The 21,230-nt window shown below is 51.1% G+C and overlaps 1 long non-coding RNA gene across 1 annotated transcript; it reads right to left on the bottom strand.

Annotated features, from left to right (window-relative positions):
* Positions 1 to 224: 224 nt before the first annotated feature.
* Positions 225 to 2,449, bottom strand: LOC140409096 (uncharacterized). The gene is made up of 2 exons (XR_011940279.1): positions 1,808 to 2,449; positions 225 to 980 (listed from the first exon to the last, which is right to left on the bottom strand). It is a non-coding gene; the product is annotated as an uncharacterized lncRNA (long non-coding RNA).
* Between the last annotated feature and the right edge of the window lie 18,781 nt (positions 2,450 to 21,230).

Genomic DNA, 21,230 nt, shown 5'->3' with positions numbered 1-21,230 from the left:
TCCTCCCACAGTCCAAAGATATGCAGATGAGGTGGATTGGCAATGCTAAATTGCCCTTAATGTCCAAAATGATTAGGTGGGGTTACTGGGATAGGGTGGAGGTGTGGTGCTCTTTCCAAAGGCCGGTGCAGACTCGATGGGCTGAATGGCCTCATTCTGCATTGTAAATTCTATGATTCTGCCCTTAACAGTATTTTCTTAATGGAAAGCAGTAGAGTGTGAAGTAATCATATGAATTGTCAATTTTATTTTATGTAAGTTAATGCATTGACAATTTCTAAGTTCTGAAGACAACTTCGTGCCAAGGTATATAATCATCAGATGATGTTATAGCAATCAAAATTAGTTTGCAACAAATCAAGTACTCCCTACATTAAGTGAAATATGAATGCAATGCAGCTTATGCATTATACATAAAGATGGTTTCACATTTTAAAGCATCTTTCACTTTACATGAATACTGATCATGTATTCACCAACTCTCAACTTTACAATACGTTTTGTACTGGTGTTAATGTTATAGTCTCCTGGGTTATTTAAAGGTCTTAACACCGTATCCACACATTTTCATTTAAGCCCAGACCCCACATGTGTAGAAATTGACTCAATTTTACAATTAAGTTTTACTATTTAACAGCAAGTTGTAAAACAGTATCTTAAGTGTTTTGCATTGCTCTTTTGAATCGGATTTTCCTCTGGAACCACTCACGGCTCTGTTTGTTGTCTCACAAGTTTGAACATACCAAGAATCTGACTGTCCATCTTTCTCTCGAGCATCAAGAATGGCATCAATCCATTATTTTCCCATAAATCAGTCATAAAATGATCTTTTTAAACCTTTTAACATTTTTTCTTGCTTGTTTTGACATTTTTCTTCTGACTTTGCTCAGCTTGGAGAGAGTTGAGTATTAAATGTCTCAGGTGCAGGCAATCTCCCATCTTCCTCAATTCCAGTGCCAACTCCTTTATGACTTTTCGATCTAGAACAAACACATCATTGTTACCATGTTTGACCCTAAAATACAATATTGTGTTCATAGGATTTCATTACAGAAGACTTGTATATGTTTTTCTACTTTTGTTACCCATGACTGGCATCAGTCTGGTGACATGCAGATTGTATGCAGAGTAAAACTTCCGCCAAGAATAACTATTGCATCTGGCATATCGGAAATGCCGGAGCTGATGGAGGGGAGGAAGGCAGATGTTGTGGCCTTCGCCTCTCTGGTTGTCCGGCAAAGAATTCTGCTGGAATGGCGGTCGACAGGGGTGGCAGCCTGGCTAAGGAACCTATACGTCATCCTCTGGCTGGAGAAGATATGTTTGAATTGAGGGGATCAGCGGAGGGCTTTGAGACATGGTTGGGATTGTTCATGACCATGTTTGAGGAATTGTTCATTGGGGGGAGGGGGGGGGGGGTAAAAAAGAAAAAACTGCAAAATTGTGAGCTGGGGAGAATGTTCCCCACATTATTTATGTTCCGTTTTTTTAATATGTTTTGGAATAAAATAAATGTTTTTAAACACTGCCCCGCTACCCTGAGATACTCCACTGAAAACGTTATGTAATCTTTATCACTCTTCAGAAATAAAAGTCTTCGGATTAATAAATACAGAGAAGTATAACAGAGAGGAAAAACTTATAGTAAGTATACCTTCAGGAGTTACAATACTAGGAATGGAATCTAAACTCCTTTAAAGGAAACATTTAAAACGCCGGGAGCATAGCCCAGTCCCAGTCCCAGTCTGCCGTAAACGCCAGATATGGGATTAGATTAGAATCTTTCTGAGGTGCAAAGTGTACTGACCTGCGGGGAAATCCTGACGCTCTGACCCTTTGAAGCTTGTCCGGGTGAGTGGCTTCATCAACTTTTCCTGCTATTTCACTTGGGATCGAACCAGTCCAGCCGTCCGCAGGAGCAGCAGTTCCACTCAGTCAGCTCAGTGCGAAGTGAAGGTTCAATTTATGCACCGGGCTATTGAGCAAGACTGTCATGGAAACCTGTGACTGGGAAAGTACCGCGGCGAAGCGAGCGTTTCCAGGAAATAACGACGCGCCACACCTCAGAGGACTGGCCATTGCTGCAAACACAAAGCAGTCCCCAGAAGGGTGTACGTGGGCTGAAAGGTCAGGGGTGGGATTCTCCGCTCCACCGGCAGCGCCCCAGGATTGACAGCGCGGGGCTGCCGGGATGGAGAATCCCGCCCAAGGCAATTTAAGGGCCTCAATAGGCCCAACAGTGGGCGGGGGCCTTAATATAAAAGCAAAATACAGCAGTTGCTGGAAATCTGAAATAACAGAAAATGCTCGGAAACCTCGGCAGGCCAGGCAGCATCTGTGGCGAGAGAGTTCACGTTCTGGATTCTGTTTACGCCGGAATCGGGGGTACGCCTAATGAACAGCCTCAGGACATCACCTGAGGCCCTCCCCCGATGGGCCGAGATCGTCGCTCGTGTGTCCAGTGCCACCACAGTGGGAGGGGAGCCATTCAGCTGGCAGGGGGGGCTTTGGCGGGGTCCAGAGGTGGCGAGGCTGGTTACAGGGGGTGCAGTTTTTGGCAGACTGGGTCTGTGCGTGGCCGCCGCCATGTGCAGCCACGGACCCGGCCATTTTCCAGCATATCCGCAGGTAAAGCCGGGGGCTTTACGCTGCGTGGCTGATAGCCCCCCATAGTACGGAGGATCGGTGCGGGGCGCCGCTGTCTTTCTGGTCGTAAAACCAGGTGCATCCTGCCGACATAGCTGCAGGATCAGAGAATCCAGCCCCACATTTCATTTCATAGAATTTACAGTGCAGAAGTAGGCCATTTGGCCCATCGAGTCTGCACCGGCTCTTGGAAAGAGCACCCTACCCAAGGTCAACACCTTCACCCTATCCCCAGAACCCAGTAACCCCACCCAACACTAAGGGCAATTTTGGACACTAAGGGCAATTTAGCATGGCCAATCCACCTGACCTGCACATCTTTGGACTGTGGGAGGAAACCGGAGCACCCGGAGGAAACCCACGCACACACGGGGAGGATGTGCAGACTCCGCACAGACAGTGACACAAGCCGGAATCGAACCTGGGACCCTGGAGCTGTGAAGCAATTGTGCTATCCACAATGCTACCGTGCTGCCGTTTACTCAAGTGAGGCTTTACTGCGCACTGTAACATGGGAGAAAGTTTAGCGGTGGAAGGGAAGGTGGTGGGCAAGAAACTATTTTTCTTTCATGTACCCACCCCAAACCCTGTCAAATACATGGGCAGGGAACCAAAAAAGTCCCCTTATGGAGTTGGTGTCTCGGAAACAAAATGGTGAGGCTGGAAAACAATGATCTGATGTTAATGTACAGATTCTTCGAAATAGTAAATGATGATACCTCAAGCCACAATGACAATACAACCAGGATTGTATTTGCTGGGTCAGCAATTTTAACCAGTTATTAGTTGAGTCGTGCAACGCATGAAAGTCCAATCCAACCTCAGCCTTAGAGAAATTCAGGTTAGAGAAATTCATAGAAACTTGATTATGGGACACCTATCACATGACACATACCCACAGAGCACCGATCATATGACATCTGCAAATGTAATTGTATGTACCTTATAAAGGTGGGGCTCCTGCAGTTGAGCATCTTTTTTTGTATTCTCATGCCAGCCCTTGCCATGTGACAAATTCCAAGAATCAGGAAGCCATCCCAGAAAAGGTGAAGAAAGGTAACCAAGAATAGATAAGTGGGGAAACTAAAGGTGAGAGTGTGGTTCAGAGAGAAGAAACCAGAGGTGAAGATGAAAAGGGAGACGTGCACAAATGACAGATCTTAGACAGAAAATACAATGGAGGATCAGGCCGAATGTAGAAGTAACAGAGGAGAGGTGCACAAACTAATAAGAAAAGCAAGGAGGGTGCATGAAAAGTGACTGGCAGCTAACATAAAAGTGAATCCCAAGCACACAAACATGTAAATTTTAAAAGGGTGCTAAAAGAAAGATTAGGGCCGATTAGGGATAAAAAAGGAGACTTGCACTTTCAGGCAGGAGCAATAGTTGGGGTACTAAATGAGGACTTTGTATATGTCTTTACAAAGGAAGAGGATGCTACCCAGGCTGAACCATCAGTTTACAATTGAGAAGGAAGTGTTGTTAGAAAGGCCACCTTAACTTTGGGTGGCACGGTAGTACAGTGGTTAGCACTGTTGCTTCAAAGCGCCAGGGTCCCAGGTTCGATTCCCGGCTTAGGTCACTGTCTGTGCGGAGTGTGCACATTCTCCGTGTCTGCGTGGGTTTCCTCTGGGTGCTCCAGTTTCATCCCACAAGTTCTGAAAGGCGTGCTTGTTAAGTAATTTAGACATTCTGAATTTTCCCTCAGTGCACCCGAACAGATGCCGGAATGTGGCGATTAGGGGCTTTTCACAGTAACTTCATTGCAACGTTAATGTAAGCCAACTTGTGACAATAATAATGATTATTATTATGATTATTAAAATTTATACGGTATTAAGCCTGGATGAGATGCATCAAGGGTACCGAGGGAGGCAAGAGTAGAAATTGCAGAGGCACTAGTGATAATCTTCCAGTCTTCCTTAGACACACAAGTGGTGCCCGGTGGACTTGGTTGGGCACGGGGATACGCACCATGCTAACATGTCAGCCTTTCACCCCCTGCAGAAAATGTATATTGGGATTCAGCCAGCAATGGAGGCCTTCCTCTTAGTTGCCGCAGCCCTGATGGATGCTCTGTGGCAGTACGAGCTGGCGCTGCTCGAGGAGGCGGAAGCTGCAGCTGCGGAGCGTGCTCCAGAGGAACAGGAGGCAGCCACCCAGGATGGAGAGCCGACCGTCCAACAGGCCGAGGAGGAAGAAGTGCCATGGAGGCGCTGCATGAGGCCTTGTGTGTACCAGCAGTGCCTGTAATGCGAGGACCTGCCGGACCAGGCATGCCATCCAAGACTCCAGCTGAGCAGGGAGACGGTACTACATTTCTGCCAAATCATGGCATATGTGGCACCGTGGGGTTTTGGGGGAGGACACCCGCTCCCAGTGGCCTTCAAGGTGATGGTCACCCCGAACGTTTACGCCACAGGGTCCTTCCAGGCGTCAAGTCGGGACTGTCCGGGATCTCACAGACCTCAATGAACAGGTACATCCGTGCCATCACGGAGGCTCCATATGCCCAGGTGGCTCAATACATCCTTTTCAATGAGGACCAAGCCCACCAGGATGCCCGGGTAGCGGGGTTCGTCGCCATCTTCGACATGCGCAGGTCCAGAGGGTGATGATTGATGGGGTGCATGTTGCCCTACAGGCACCTGCAGATCACAGGCCGCTCTACACAAACTGAAAGGTGTTCCACTCAATGAACATGCAGCTGATATGTGACCATCGGCTGTGCACCATGCACACGTGCACCCAATACCTGGGCAGCGTGCATGACGCCATCATCCTGGCACACTCGACAATTCCTGGCATGTTTGAGACGCCACCCGGCTGGGGAGTTGGTCTGGGTGACAGGGGTTATCCATGCAATTATGGCTGATGATGCCTATCTAGAGGGCACAGGCCGACGCGGAGACCCACTACAACAACGCCCTTGCAGAGACCAGGGGTGTGATCGGCAACCTGAAGATGCGGTTCAGGTGTCTGGATAACTCTGGAGAGGCCAAAATGATGGTCCTCCCCAGGTTCTTATTTGTATTCCAGTGCCTTCCCATCTTCATCCCTAAAGCCTTTTTCAAGCGGGTTAATAAGATTATCTCGGGATTTGTGTGGGCGAACAAGACCCCGCGAGTGAAGAGAGTGCTGCTGGAATGCAGTCGGGGGGGGGGGGAGGGTGGGCTGGCGTTGCCGAACTTTTGCAACTACTACTGGGCGGCCAATATAGCCATGATCAGGAAGTGGGTATTGTGGGGGGGGTCGGCATGGGAGCGGTTGGAGGCGGCGCCATGCAAAGGCACCAGTTTGGGAGCGCTGGTAACGGCTCCTCTGCCGTTCTCGCCGGCCCGCTACAGAAGTCCAGTGGTGGTGGCAGCACTGAAGACCTGGGGGCAGTGGATGAGACACGAAGGTGGAGGGAGCGTCGGTTTGGACCCTGATATGTAATAACCACAGGTTCTTGCCGGGTATGATGGACGGCAGGTTCCAGAGCTGGCAGAGAGCGGGTATTAGGAGGATGGGTGACCTGCTTATAGATGGGAGCTTTCCCAGCCTGCAGGCGCTAGAGGATAAGTTTAAACTGCCGCCAGGGAACGGCTTTAGATATTTACAAGTGCGAACCTTCCTGAGGAAACAGGTGGTGGCCTTCCCGCTGCTGCCGCCACGGGGAATACAAGATAGAGTAGTGTCCGGTATCTGGGTGGGGGAGGGAAAGGTGTCGGATATCTACCAGGAGCTGTTGGGGGCGGAGGAATCCCCGATGGAGGAGCTTAAGGGCACATGGGAGGAGTTAGGAGGCGAGTTCGAGCCGGGTCTGTGGGCGGAAGTGCTAAGTAGGGTCAATTCCTCCTCATCATGAGCTAGGCTCAGTCTAATCCAGTTTAAGGTGGCCCACCGGGCATACATGACGCCGGCAAGGGTGAGCAAGTTTTTCAGGGTAGAAGACAGATGTACGAGGTGTGCGGGGAGCCCAGCAAACCATGTCCATATGTTTTGGGCATGCCCGAAGCTTGAGGAGTTCTGGCAGGGGTTTGCCAAGGCAATGTCCAAGGTGGTAGGTCCGCAGGTGGTGCCGAGTCCAGAGGTGGCGATCTTTGGAGTGTCGGAAGACCCGGGAGTTCAGGGGGCGAAAGAGGCCGACGTTCTGGCCTTTGCCTCCCTGGTAGCCCGGAGACGGATCTTGTTAATGTGGAGGGACTCGAAGCTCCCGAGTGTAGAGACCTGGGTTAGTGACATGGCTGGGTTTCTCAGTCTTGAGAAAATAAAGTTTCCCTTAAGAGGGTCAATGTTAGGGTTCACTCGGAGGTGACAGCTGTTTGTCGACTTTCTTGGGGAAATTTAATTTAAAATGTCGGCAGTAGCAGCATTCCGAGCGGGGTGGGGGGTTAGTTCTGTGTCTGTTTTTTGTTATTTTCGGTGGTCTGTGAAGACAGCCGTTCGGGGAAATATCTATTTTTGCACTATGTTAATGTTTAACGCCTATTGTTCCTTTTCTGTTTTTGTTATAAAAATGTACAAATATTTCAATAAAAATATTTTTTTTTAAACTCTGGAGAGGCGCTCAAATATGATTCCGAGAGGGTCGCCCGCATCGTGGCGGCCTGCTGTGTCCTCCACATCACGCAGCAGAAGGGTAAAGTGCTGGAGGAGGAGGTGGAACGCCAGTCTTGGTCCGACGATGAGGATGTGGGGGAGGATGAGGAGGGGCAGGACGTGGGGCCCAGGCAGGTACGGGAGGTTGCATGGCGTGTGCGCCAGGGCCAAAGTTCACGGGCCGCTCTGATCGGCTCCAGGTTCACTGACTGGGGGGGGGACACTGGCCAGGGGCACGGACACTCGCCAGGGGCACTGCATCCAACCCCGCACCCCCCTTCCCCTCCTGGTCACCACCACCACCATCCTCCGCCCCCCCCTTCCCCACCGCATGCGCCCCCTCCATAATACATACCTGCCACATTACAGGGTGTGGACCCTGGATTGGCAGTAACATCGGGTCTGGTCCATGGGATGGAGGATGATGACAACCCGCTCTGTGATGAGCTCTGGTGCTCTGCATCATATGACAATGTCTGATTCCTGCCCACGGTAGCACTTTCCACCGTCCACCTGGGTGGTCCCTGCATGCGAGCTGGCCAGTCCATCACATGGTCCCATTGGATCCCTGGGGTGATGGTGGTGGGGACGGTCGGAAGGGGGAGGGGGGTGCGTGTTGTAGGGTGGGGGAGGGTGGAGACCACATGCCACCCACAACGTCCGTCCATTCCACCCCCCTGGACTCTCTCTCTGACCAGCACACCCCTCACACCCATCTGACAGAGCACCGAGACAGGTTGGAACAGTGTGAACAGGTGTTTAATGTGATAATGTATATACAGTCTGTGCCCTAGTCCCTATAACTAAACTGTGCCCTGCACCTGTGCCAATTTAACTGGTGTCTAACTTTCTGGCCTTACGGGTCCTAACACTACGTCTAGATGGTTCCCCAAATGGTACAGCAGGAATGGAGGCGGCCTGCTGTGATTCCCGCCCTGCGACCAGGTCCCCGTTGGCGGCCGACTTCAGAGACCACCAGGCCTGGATGGGCCCGGCTGCACTCGGGTGTCCCAGGTGGTGTGGTGCCTCCCTAGTCTGCCTGCTGCACACCAGATGCGCCAGGCCCAGGAGTGTGTGGGGGGGGGTGGTGTAAGGTTTTCGGGCAATTCGGCCCTTTTTGGACTGCCCAAGGATAAAACCCAGAGACTGTAAACTGGACACTTTTCAGCCAAGGGAACGTAACCAAATTTCCCAGCAGGCTTGGTCCGCTGAGCCGAGTAGGGGCATAGGTATTTACAAACCCCCCCCAGGAGCTACAAGGAAGAAGGAGCCAGACAACTAGATAAGATTAAAACACAGACAAAGGGGCACGGGAATACACAAGGGGCCTGCCTGCAAGCAGGACAACGGGATGGTCATAGCCCCATGCAGATGTAAATGACTATGCCTCCACCAGAGCAGAATCCAATCAACACCCCATCAACATAGCAGCGATCTCCAGAGCAGATGGAAGACTTTGAAAATCTTCACAAGGGAGCTCAAACTCGTTATCTCAAAAGGCAGACTGGAGGCGGACCTAGGGGAGGTACTCCTATCTTGACAGGTCTGACCGGCTCAAAGGGGGCAGGACCAGCGGGAACTTTAAACCTTATGGATTCAATGCAAAAGGGGCTGGCCGAACACAGGAAAAAGCCAGGTAAAACGGATATAAAAGGGGCTGTGTTTCGATTGAGGGGCTCTTGGCTTGACCTCTCCACCTTTGACTTGACCTCCTGCAGCCTGTGACTGTAAGTACCCTGCAGCAGCTTGCGAAACTCCCTTGACCTTGATAGTGGTTGAGGCTTTGGGGAAGGGGACTTGATTTGTGTTCTGTGTCATTGCTAAAACTGTGTAACAATAAGATTTTACGTTGTGTCCGTTATAGTACTTTCTGAATAGACTTAGTTTGTGTTAGAGTTTAAGATTTTATTATAATTTCTTCTGTTTGATGATTTTGACCTGGGTTTTGCAATAAACCTTGATTTGCTGATAATTGGAGTCGTTTAAATTCTTCAATCTCTCACCAGCGATCTCTGACCAAGTCATTGTTAAGATATTCCTCACCTTAATTCCGGGTTCGAGAATCTAGGGTCATCTTGAACGATTCACTCAGGACAGGCTGCTGGTTAGGTAATAAACAGCAGTGTCCTATTCTCTCTCTTGGGAAAGCTACTCCAGCGAAGTAGGAACCGGGTGGGTGTTGCACCACCGGCAAGAGAGAGAATCACCTGGGCATTGGTGGGGGTCTGGATATCTGTGTGATATAAGCCTCAGGCTTCCGGTTAGGGATAAACGGCAGGCTTGATTCAGTGCTCTCTCCCGCGGAGGTGTCCCAGTGCGGCATCCCCTGGCCTCTGAAGTTTCAGTGCCAGCTGGAGAGAGACACACACAGATACTCAAACCCCAGATATCGGCCCAGTAGTGGAGTAGCAGAGATGGCACCCTCTACAGTGGGGGGGGTCCACGGTGTAGCGGCACCTACCCTGCGGGAGTCACCGGCATGGATCTCATCACCATGCTCCCTCAGGGTGCCCGATGGCCCCCGGGCTACACCAGGGGACGGGGTTGCAAGCGGAGATAGCCGCTCAGTGTCCCTCACCACCTGGCACGCCAGCCCTGGAGTCCTGCTCTGGCTGCGACCAGGGTCTGTATGCTGGAGGCCATGGAGCACAGCGAATGGACCATCTTCAACTGGGACTTTGTCACATCACACTCTGACTGTGCCACCACCTTCTGGGTTTGTATCACATCAGCCAGTAACTGTGTTATCTCCCTCTGGGACTGGGCCACCTCCCTCTGTGTCTGCGCCACATTGGCCAGTGGTGGGCATTGCCGCCCACGTTCCCAGCCATGACCCGCTGTGACTGGGCCATGCTCAGAAGCGCCGCTGAAATGTCCAGGTGGCTCTGGCACATGGATGCCTGTGAGGTGGCAACCTTGTCCTGGGCCTCGGCCAGTGCCTGCATGGAATGCCCAAGGCCTTCGACACGCTGATCCATAGCCAAAATCGGCGCCCCCAATGCCGCCATCGTGGATGCCACCCATGCAGTGTTGGCTGGGTGGCACGCATGATCGGCACCACCTCCTGCTCCTGCAAGCAGTTGGACTCCTCCTTCTGGATGCTTGCCGACAACCCTTCATGTAGTCCCTGGCTCTGCGACAACATCTCCACAATCAATGGGACTGTCCGTTCCAGAAACCCGTCTGGACCTCAGCTAGTCCCTGGGGTTGGCCCGCCCTCCGAAGGTCCGCGCCCTCGGGAGTTCCTACCTCCACCTACTGTACCGGATCAGCTGTGTGGTGCGCACCAGATAATGTCCCAGGAGCCTCGTCACTAATGTGCCCAACTGAAGTGAGTGTCTCTGGGATGGTGGAGGGAGTTGGAGACAGTTGTGACGGGAAGTCAATGTCATCCTCAGAGTCGAGCTCCTGGGTCTCAGGTCAAGGGCTGCCGTCTGAGCTGCTCTCCTCACCAGTGCTCGGCTCTCGGTGGGGGGGTGGGTAGGGCCTCTGGCTGTGGCACTGGCTGGGGGTGGGGGTGGGGGCGGGGGACACTGGATGGACTTGCCCCATCTCCAGCAGGTCCTGCAATTCACAAGACGAGACGCATGATTAGACCGCGGTCAGTGGGGATGCGGGGGTGGGGAGAGAGGGTTGTTGGGGTGCAGGGGTGGTGAGGATCGTTTAGGGTGGGGTTGAGGATGGTGTTGCAGTGATGGTGCGGGTGGTGTGGGGGTAAGAGTGGTGTTGGGGTGAGGGTGGGGTGATGGTGATATGGACGTGATGGGGGTGTGAGGGTGGGGGTGAGCATGCTGTGGGGGTGAGGAAAGTGTGAGGTGGCTGGAGAACCACAACTCAGCAGGATCTCACTTCCTCGCCAGCAGCTGAACTGCATCCCAGCGAATTCCCTTTCCTCCGGGCCGCCGGCCTCGACTAGGGCCCTCTGCTCTGCCACGGTCAGGGGCCGCAGGTCCGGCAGTCCCCTTCCAGTTTTATCCCACTCCCAATGGTTATTGGCAGCCTTCTCCTACTGCCTACTCACCCTTGCTGCCCTGAGGAGGTTATGCAGTTTTTTCCAGCATTCCTGGCCGGTCTGACCGCCTCTGCCATCTGCGTCCAGGCACGACGAATGGCAGCCTCCTTCCCGGGCCGGAGTACAGGGTCTTCTGCTTCTTCTCCACCGCACCCAGCAGGGCATCCAGCCCAGCGTTGATGGAGCTGCTCTCCTTGCTGCCGTCTTGTTAGCTGGGATGGTGTGTGTGGGGAGTGCAGGGTGTATATGCGGCTTCAGCATGTCAGCCTCCTGAGTGTCAATCACAAAACCACCGAATCCGGCACCGTTTCTCATTGGAATCGATTGTGTTCCACGTGGCACCGGTGATAGCCCCTCAACAGTAGCGGTGCTGGTTTTGCTGTCGTTGATTTCCATGAATCCTGTGCCAGGGTCAACACTCAGTCTCAGAAATGGAGAATCCCACCCATAGGGTCTACACCCATATCGACTTCTTTGTGGTGGGGAAAGCGGTGCTTCCAGGGACAGTAAGAGTGGAATACTCTGCGATCGTAATCCCCGACCACAGTCCACACTGCATGGACGTGAGGTTGGAGACAGGCCGTGCCCAACAACCCCAATAGAGGTTGGACACGGCCCTCCTGGCCGACAAGGCTTTCTGCAAGAAAATATCACAGGCCAATGATGGGTACACTACCAACGACCAGAATGGCGAGGTCTCACCCTCCATGTTCTGGGAGGTGCTGAAGGCTGTGATCAGGGGTGAGATCTTTGCATACAAAGCTCGCAAAGGCAGGGAAGAGAGCGCAGCTAGGTAACATCTGGTCGACTCCATACCAGAGGTGGACCACCAATACTCCAAGGCCCTGACTGTCGAGCTTCTGGCGGAGAGGGAAAAGCTGCAAATGGACTTTAACCTGCTATCCACCAGGAAAGCAGTACACCAATTCGGCCAGACGGGGGACCTTCTTCGAGCACTGAGAGAAAGCCAGCCACCTGCTGATTCACCAGCTCATAAAGCAGGCAGCCACGAGCGAAATAACACAGGTTAGGGATAACCACGGCAGACTGGTAACGGAGTGGGAAAAGGTCAAGAAAACATTTAAGACCTTCTACCGGGGACTGTACACCTCGCAATCCCCCAAAGGGGACTCTGGATGAAGCAGTTCCTCGATGGACTGGTCATGCCAGTCGTGGGGGAAGATAGGAGGAGGGAGCTGGAAGCACCGCTCGAACTGGGAAAAGTCATGGAGAGCATTAACCCCAGGCGAGGAAGGGACCGGGACCAGACAGATTCCTGGCGTTCTTTGACAAACGATTTGCAGCAGCCCTGGCACCGGACCTGCAGGTGATGTTTGCAGACTTTGCCTCCAACACTAGCACAAGCCACTATCTCGCTGATACCCGAGAAAGACAAAGACCCGACCGAATGTGGATCCTACAGATCCATCTCGCTGCTCAATGTGGGCGCAAAAGTACTGGCAAAAATCCTGGAAGATGACTAGAGAACTGCATACTAGAGGTGGGCGCAGAATACCAGATGGGCTTTGTCAAGGGTAGACAGCTAATAGCGAAAATCAGGCCCCTGCTGAACGTGATCTTGACCCTATCCGGGGAGAGCACACCAGAGGTGATCAACTCCATGGATGCAGAAAAAGCCTTTGACAGAGTTGAGTGGAAGTACTTCATTGAGGTACTGCAGCGGTTTTGGCTGGGAACAGGGTTCACTTCCTGGGTGAGACTCCTGTACAACGCCCCCATAGTGAGCATATGGACTAACACTACCAGCTCTAAGTACTTCCAGCTGCACAGGGGCAGGGTTACCCGCTGTCCCCGCTCCTGTTCGTCCAGGCAGTTGAGCCGCTGGCTATCGCCTTCAGAACGGCAAAAAATTGGAAGCAGGCCCATAGAGGGGACAGAGAGCATGGAGTTTCACTCGTTGGATGAGTTGCTCCTGTACGTCTCAGATCCACAAGGCAGCATGGAAGGGATCATGAAGCTCGTGAAAGAGTTTGGTGCCTTTCTGGATTACAAACTCAACCTGAGCAAGAGTGCAACCTTCCCGGTGAACTCAAAAGGGACAGGGGCAGAGCTGGAGGAGCTGCCGTTCAAGCAAGCCCAAAGAAAATTCCATTACCTGGGGATCCAAATTGCCCACAACTAGACACAGATGAACAAATGGAACCTGACTAGTCTGGCAGAGGAAGTTAAAAAGGACCTGCAGAGGTGGGACACACTCCCACTCTCCCTAGTGGGAGAATCAAGATGAACATACTGCCCAGGTTCCTCTTCCTGTTCAGATCTACATCCCCAAGGCCTTCTTCAACTCAGTGGGAAAAATGATCATGGTGTTTGTGTGTGTGTGTGGGGGGGGGGGGGGGGGGGGGTGCACAACGAATCCAAGGATCCCCTTTTGGGGTCCTACAAAGAAAAAGAAGTATGCGAGGCCTGGTCCTCTCAACCTACAATACTACCACTGGGTGGCCACACAGGGAGGAGATGGGTGAAGGAACAAGAGGCAGAATGGATGAGGATGGATGAGAGTTCCTGCATAGGGACATCCCTCCAAGCCCTCACCACAACTGCAACTCTTCCCCCCCCCACTCCAGTCAAACACTCAACAAGCCCAGTGGTAGTAGCCATACTCCGGACCTGGAACCAAATGAGACAACACTTTGGTCTGACCAAAATGTCCACCATGGCCCACATCCGGAGAAACCACAGGTTTGCACCAGCCAGGATGGCATCACCTTTAAGAGGCGGAGACAGGACGGGGAACACTGACAGTTAGGGACTTCTACACAGACGACAGATTAGCAATGTTAGAGGAACTGACGGAAAGGTTGCAACTGCCCAACGGGAATGAACTGCAACACTTACAAGTCAAAAACATCCTCCGGAGGAGACGACATCATACCCACGGACACCAACACACCCTATGTTAGAGGAACTGTTGGATGCGGGAGACTTAGGTGTGGGGAACTGTGGGGACCTGTATGGGCGACTGTTAGAGGGGGCACTCTCCCTACTGGATAAGACACAGGAAAAATAAGAGGAAGGACTAGGGACACAAATAGGGTGGGACTCTGGACCAAAGCACTGAAAAGTGCCAACTACACCTCCACTTGTGCAAGGCAAAGCCTGTGGTACTCAGAGCGTAGGGAGGCGCAGGTTCTTGGAGGTGGAGGACAAATGTGAACATTGCCAGAGAGGCCCTAGACTTGTCAGGTTCTGGGCAGCCTTCTTGATGCAATGTTCATGGTTGTGGGGGTGAGGGTGGAGCAAACCCCGAAAGTGACAGTCTTGGGGTATCAGACCAGCCAGAACTATTCATGGGGAGGGGGGTTGATACCCTGGTCTTTGCCTCCCTAATCGCCTGCTGAAGAATCCTGCTCAGCTGGCGATCAGCAGCACCACCCAAAGCTGCAGACTGGCTGTCCGACTGCCGGACTTTCTCCACCTGGAGAAAATCTAATTTGCCAACCATGGGTCAGAAGAGGGCTTCTACAAGACGTGGAAGCCATTCACCAATTTGTTCCAGGACCTGTTTGAAGCCACAGCCAACAGAGTGGTGGGGGTTGGCTCCGCCGAGGGGCACAAAAGCATCAAAGAATGGGGAGAGAATAGAAGGTGGGGGGGGGAACGGAAGGTGGGACGGAAACCGCCGAAGCAGACAATGGGAGGCTGAGAACAAGGCCACAAAGAGAGGACGCGTCAGCAAGATTAAGAGGCCCCAGATCAGAATGGGAGCAAGCACAGATCTAACTGACCCTGTATGGGAAGGAGCACAACCCCTCCCACCGCCCCAACCCCCCCCCCAAAACCCCAGATTGAAACATGTAAGTAAAACTGGCGGACGAGCTGAGACAATGCACAGATTCAAAAAGGGGACAGCGATAGAGGCGAGTTAGCTGAGTACACTGCATGTAACACCTCCCTCTCCAGTTTTCGAAGGAGTGCTGTCACATGCAGATAACTAAAACCTTAAAAATATGTAACATAAAAGGCAAAACCAATAAAATATTTGAATAGTTGGGGGTGGGAGAGTCAGGGGGGGGATGTTAGTTGATATTGGTGTGGGGGAAGGGGGTAGAGGGGATTATTCCTCTTATATGTGATTGTATGGAGGGGGTCTGTTTTTTTGAAAACTTTTTAAAACGTCGTTAAAATCTCAGTAAAAATATGTTTTTAAAAAATGAAAAGTCACTAATTTGTGGGCCCGATTTAATGGAAAGGTTTCTACGTGTGGCAGCGGGCAGGAAATACCGCGAGCTCTACCCAGCGAGGCCATCACTGCTATAAAACGTTAATTGGCTCACTTAACAAGGCCAGACGGGATTCACGCCGCAAATCATGGTTTGCTGGCTGATTCACCGGGACCGGGCTCGCCAGCCCCCCGCTAACAATGACAGCAGCCGTTAAACCACCCCTGCACAGCCCACCCCACTCTGCTCGCAGCCATGCTGCCACTGTGACGAGCCCTACGCTTTGGTGATGCCGACCTAGGACGACTGTTGGACGCGGTGTAAGCCAGACAGGATGCCCTGTTCCCCCGAGGGTTCAGGAGGGTCAGCTACAGGGCAGCCGCACGTCTGGGTGCTTTTGTATCTCTCCCCTCTCACCTTAAACCTATGCCCTCTCGTTTTAGATTCCCCTACCTCTGGGAAAAGATGTTGACTATCTACCTTATCTATGCCCCTCATTATTTTATAGATCTCTATAAGATCATCCCCAAGCCTCCTACGCTCCAGGGAAAAAAGTTCCAGTCTATCCAGCCCCTCCTTATAACTCAAACCATCAAGTCCATCATTAGGACAGCACGGTAGCATTGTGGACAGCACAATTGCTTCACAGCTCCAGCGTCCCAGGTTCGATTCCGGCTTGGGTCACTGTCTGTGCGGAGTCTGCACATCCTCCCCGTGTGTGCGTGGGTTTCCTCCGGGTGCTCCGGTTTCCTCCCACAGTCCAAAGATGTGCAGGTTAGGTGGATTGGCCATGCAAAATTGCCCTTGGTGTCCAAAATTGCCCTTAGTGTTGGGTGGGGTTACTGGGTTATGGGGATAGGGTGGAGGTGTGAGCTTGGGTAGGGTGCTCTTTCCAAGAGCAGGTGCAGACTCAATGGGCCGAATGGCCTCCTTCAGCACTGTAAATTCTATGAATTCTATGAAAGTCCCGGTAGCATTCTAGTAAATCTTTTCTGCATTCTTTCCAGTTTAATAATATTCTTTCTATAACAGGTTGATCAGAACGGCACACAGTATTCCAAGTGTGGCTTTAGTAATTGATTTGTTATGTGGTAGGTATAACATGAGCGGCTTCCTTCTGGTGCACTTGAAAAGGAAGGTTCAGACGTGGAGATAACTTCAACACGTTTATTAAACTATTTACACTTGTATTACTCGGGTTCGACACTACTGCTAATCCTACTATAGCTACCCAGACTGACTAACCAGTTGCTACAATCCACGTGGTGGGTATAATATTGAATCAACCCTGTGTCTCTATTCACTTACTGTCTCCACTGGAAAGAGTCCATCATGTGTGTGGTGTCCTTTATATATGGGTTGGTGTAATGCCCCCCTGTAGTCGTGTCACCTCCTTGTGTATCGTGAATGTCTATTGGTCGTGTCCTATCTACTTGATCTATTGGTTGAGTGTGTGTGTGTGATGTCTCTTGTGCTCCCTCTAGTGTCTAGCTAGCCTACATGTATTTACATTGATGCACATCATCACATCCCCCCTTTTTTATATGTTACATATTTTCTGCACACTTTGAGAAAATTGAACAAAGAACATGTAGATAAGGTAAGGTATATACAAGTCATGGGAACAGTGATTAAACAGTAAGTCCAAATCATTTGTGTGAGTCCATAAACCATCAATCATCATGGTCAAATGTCTCTCTTGATTCTGAACGCCATCAACGTCCCTGTGCCACAGGAACCAAGAAGTGGTCAAATCACTTCGCTGTCTGATTTGGAGTCCCTTTCTTTTTTCGATGTTTGTGATGGTGCTGTCAGATAGCATTTTGTAGCTGATAAGGTGTTGACATTGAAGAGGTACCACCAACAGTATCATTTGAGGTCATGGATGTGCCATATGTTGAAGTTGGATAAGACTGTACAGACTGGTTCTGGCCACATGTTGTGCTGGAAGGGTGATCCTGCTGAGAACCGTTGAAGCTTGTCGAATTGGAAACAGAATTGCTGCTCGCATAAATACCTGGTGATGGTGTGAAACTAGAACCTTGCATCTGATAGGAATATGTCGTCTGGCCAGGCTGGGGTGCAGCAAATCCTGGGCTGTAACTAAGGCATCCAGACTAGTGCAGATTGCGCTTGCGGTAGTCCTCCAGTCTTGATTCCATCAGTGGGCAATTTGTAGTGCTGGTCTGTTTGAGAATATGCTGCATAGACTGCTGGCTGCTGCATGCCTGAATACTGGGTTTGTCCAGCATGAGCTGTCATTGGCTGCACTGCTGGTGTGGAAAAAATGTGTGGATATAGCTGTGGTGAATATTGGTGTATTCCTCTTGGACTGTAACCACTGCTTGTTATTACTGACCCAGTGTAATTGTTAAGTGATCCATCTCCTGTCGTTGTGGCATCTGCTGTCACCCTGAGCGTGCCATCACTGAGGTTGCGGCACTCCATGTCTGGAGTAAAGTCCGGCTTACGTGAATCAGAGTCGCTGTTTGGTTGCTCCCCATCTGGAGTCTGGTCTGTTTTAACTGAGTCAGTGTTGGTTTATTGATTCTCCCCGTCCGGAGTCTTAGCAGGTTCACTTGAGTCAGCTGAGATTTCTTGAAGCTGCACGTCTGGAGTCGGAACATGCAGGAATGCATTGACTAGTGGAGAGGTTCGAGCGAATGAGGGTGGAAGTATCGTGGTGTCACCGGAGTCACCAGCGGTCTCACAGTGATCGTCGAGTGCCTCTGTACACACTAGCTGAGGTCTGTCACTTTGCACATCTTGCATGGGAAGTGGGATGCTGTCGTCAATCGTCTCACATACCGTGGGTAGAGCCTCAGTAGCTGCTTGTTGTTCACTTGGGTTGGGTAAATTGTCAGAGTCTTCATCTGGTGGTGCAAACAATGTGGGTGGACTGTCATTGTCTTGCTGTTGTCCTTCATTTGGACTTGGACTGTCATCGTCGCTTTGTTCTTCACTGTAGCATGATAGACCGTCATGGTCTTCCTGCTGTGCACTGGAGCGTGGTAGACTGTCATAGTCTTCTTGCTGTTTACTTGAGCATGGCAGAGTTGCATCGTCTGCCGCTAGTTGGTCAGAGGAGGTTGCTAGACCCTCATGGTCTTGTTCCTGCAAGGACGGCACGTCGGAGTCTTGCGTTGCTTCTATCGTGCAGGCTGTCCCCGAGCTCGCTGCGGAGGCTTGTGACACTGGAGTCACGTCTTGTGTGTACAAGGACTGTGCTCTGGAGTCTTGCGTTTCTTCTATCGTGGAGTCCACAAGCTCGCTGTGGAGGCTTGTGACACTGGAGTCACTTCTTGTTCGTGCAAGGACTGCGCTCTGGAGTCTTGCGTTTCTGCAATTGTGGAGTCTGTCCACGAGATGGCTGTGGCGGTTTGTGACACTGGAGTCACTTGTTCATGCAAGGACTGCGGCGTGGAGTCTTGCGTGTCTTCTTTCGTAGAGTCGGGAACCCTGAGCGGTGTGTGGACCACGCTCTGTGTGGCAGCAGGCAGCTCTCTGTGGGCGTGTACCGCTCTCTGTCTCTTAATTTCAGGCTGCAGCGTCATCCTGCACTCACGAGTTGGGATGTCATATCTGCTGGGCTGAAGATCCTCAAATCCGAAAAACGAATCCGTGTCTGCGTCGGATTCAGTATGGGGGTCGCCAATGTGCAACATGTCTAGTTGCGGTTCGGATTTGGTACTGGGGAAGCCTCCCAAGGTAAAAGGTTCATCCGAGTCATAGTCTTCATCACTGTTTGCGTCGGAGCTGGCATTGGGCTCGCGAGGTCCAGAGAAAATGTAAAGGTCGGTATCGAAGTATTCAAGGTCGGAATCATCGGTTTGAGCGTAGGTAACTGCTTGTTGCAGGGTTCTTCGGAGGTTACTTTTTTTCCTGGTTCAATTTGAGGCATTGTGCTGTCATTCCAGGTGAAGGAAGGTTGTTTTACAGCTTTAAAAGATTTTTTCTTTGATTTGGGACGTTTCCCCTTTAAATGGGCGTGGTCCAGGGCCTCTGACATCATGACGCATGCGACGTAGCGCGTAGGAAGCGATTGCGCATGCGCGTCATCCTTTACCGATGGCCGTTTTCGTGATTGCGCATGCGCGTATGCGCAAACGGACCTTCCCGTTCTATGCGCTTCTCGCGCAACTGTGCAAGTGCAGTCCGTTTAGCAAGTTGGCCGCCGATCAAAACTGTTCTCTGCTCCGGGATCTCGGCATCGTGGTGAGTACTGGCGCTTCTCTTACCTTTTCTTGCTTGTTGGAGTGTGTTTTACTCACAGTATTTGCCGAATTTGTCCAGGACTGCCTGGAAGTCGCTCCTGTTTTGCCCTTTGGAGAACTTGAATTTTTAAAAGATTTCTTCTGCTCTGGCACCGGCGATGGTGAGGAGAACCTCTGTCCTTTCAGCATCGGCCAGGTCTTCTAGTTCAGCTGCCACCAGGAAGATTTCAAACTTTTGCCGGAATGCCCGCCAGTTTTCGCGGAGATCGCCGTGGCACTGGAGCTGCTGCGGAACCCGCTTCTCGAACATTTTGCCTGGGTATCGTTGCTGGTTGTCACTGTACGCTGAGGTATTGCTATGTGGATTGAAACAGTTCACTCCTGGTATCATGATTTATTATGTTGTAGGTAAACATAAGCGGCTTCCTTGTGGTGCACTTGACAATGGAAGCTTCAGACGTGGAGGTAACTTCAACACGTTTATTAAACTATTTACACTTGTATTACTTGGGTTCGACACTACTGCTAATCCTACTATAGCTACCCAGACTGACTAACCAGTTGCTGCAATCCACGTGGTGGGTGTAATATTGAATCCACCCAGTGCCTGTACTCACTGACTGTCTCCACTGGAAAGAGGCAGATCATGTGTGTGGTGTCCTTTATATATGGGTTGGTGTAATGCCCCCCTGTGGTCGTGTCACCTCCTTGTGTATTGTGAATGTCTATTGGTCTTGTCCTATCTACTTGATCTATTGGTTGAGTGTGTGTGTGTGTGTGATGTCTCTTGTGCTCCCTCTAGTGTCTAGCTAGCCTACATGCATTTACATTGATGCACATCACCACAGTAATGTCTTGTACAACTTCAGCAAGACGTCACAATTCCTGTATTCAGTGTTCTGACCAATGAAACCAAGCATGCCGAATGCCTTCTTCACCACCTTGTCCATCTGATGCAGCTATCTGTAATTTCCTTGCAAATTTGCTCCTCAATTTCCCGCTGACTATTTGGGGGCCTACAGTACAATCCTATCAAAGTGATCTCTCCCTCCTTTTTTTCAGTTCCACCCATATAGACTCAGTGGACGGACCCTCGGATATATCCCCTCTGTAATATTCTCCATAATCAAAAACGGAACTCCCCCTCCTTGCTTTCCTCCTGTTCTATCTTTCCTGCAGTATCTGTACCCCAGAACATTGAGTTGCCAGTCCTACTCCTCCCTTAGCCATGTTTCAGTAATAGTTATAATATCCCAGTCCCATGTGTCCATCCATGCCCTGGGTTCATCTGCCTTGCTCGTCAGGCCTCTTGCATTGAAATATATACAGTTTAATCTCGACTTCCCTTGCTCTCTGCCGTGCTTTCTCAGACCATCTGTCTGGTCATGTTTTGCACACTCTCCCTGTATTTTATTTTTCTTAGCCTTACTGAATCCATTCACTAAGTTCTCCGCAATCTCTGTACTGTGGCCCTTTTTGATTTTTGACTGGCTGCTTCAACTCTGATGTGGGGATACACCTCGACTCAGTGGTAGGGCACGGAAGGCTAAGCACGCTGAGGATCATTGAGAAGATGCCGGGGGGGGGGGG

The sequence above is a fragment of the Scyliorhinus torazame genome, chromosome 3, assembly GCF_047496885.1.
Source record: "Scyliorhinus torazame isolate Kashiwa2021f chromosome 3, sScyTor2.1, whole genome shotgun sequence".
Taxonomy (NCBI): domain Eukaryota; kingdom Metazoa; phylum Chordata; class Chondrichthyes; order Carcharhiniformes; family Scyliorhinidae; genus Scyliorhinus; species Scyliorhinus torazame.
This window is presented reverse-complemented; position numbering and strand designations above follow the sequence as displayed.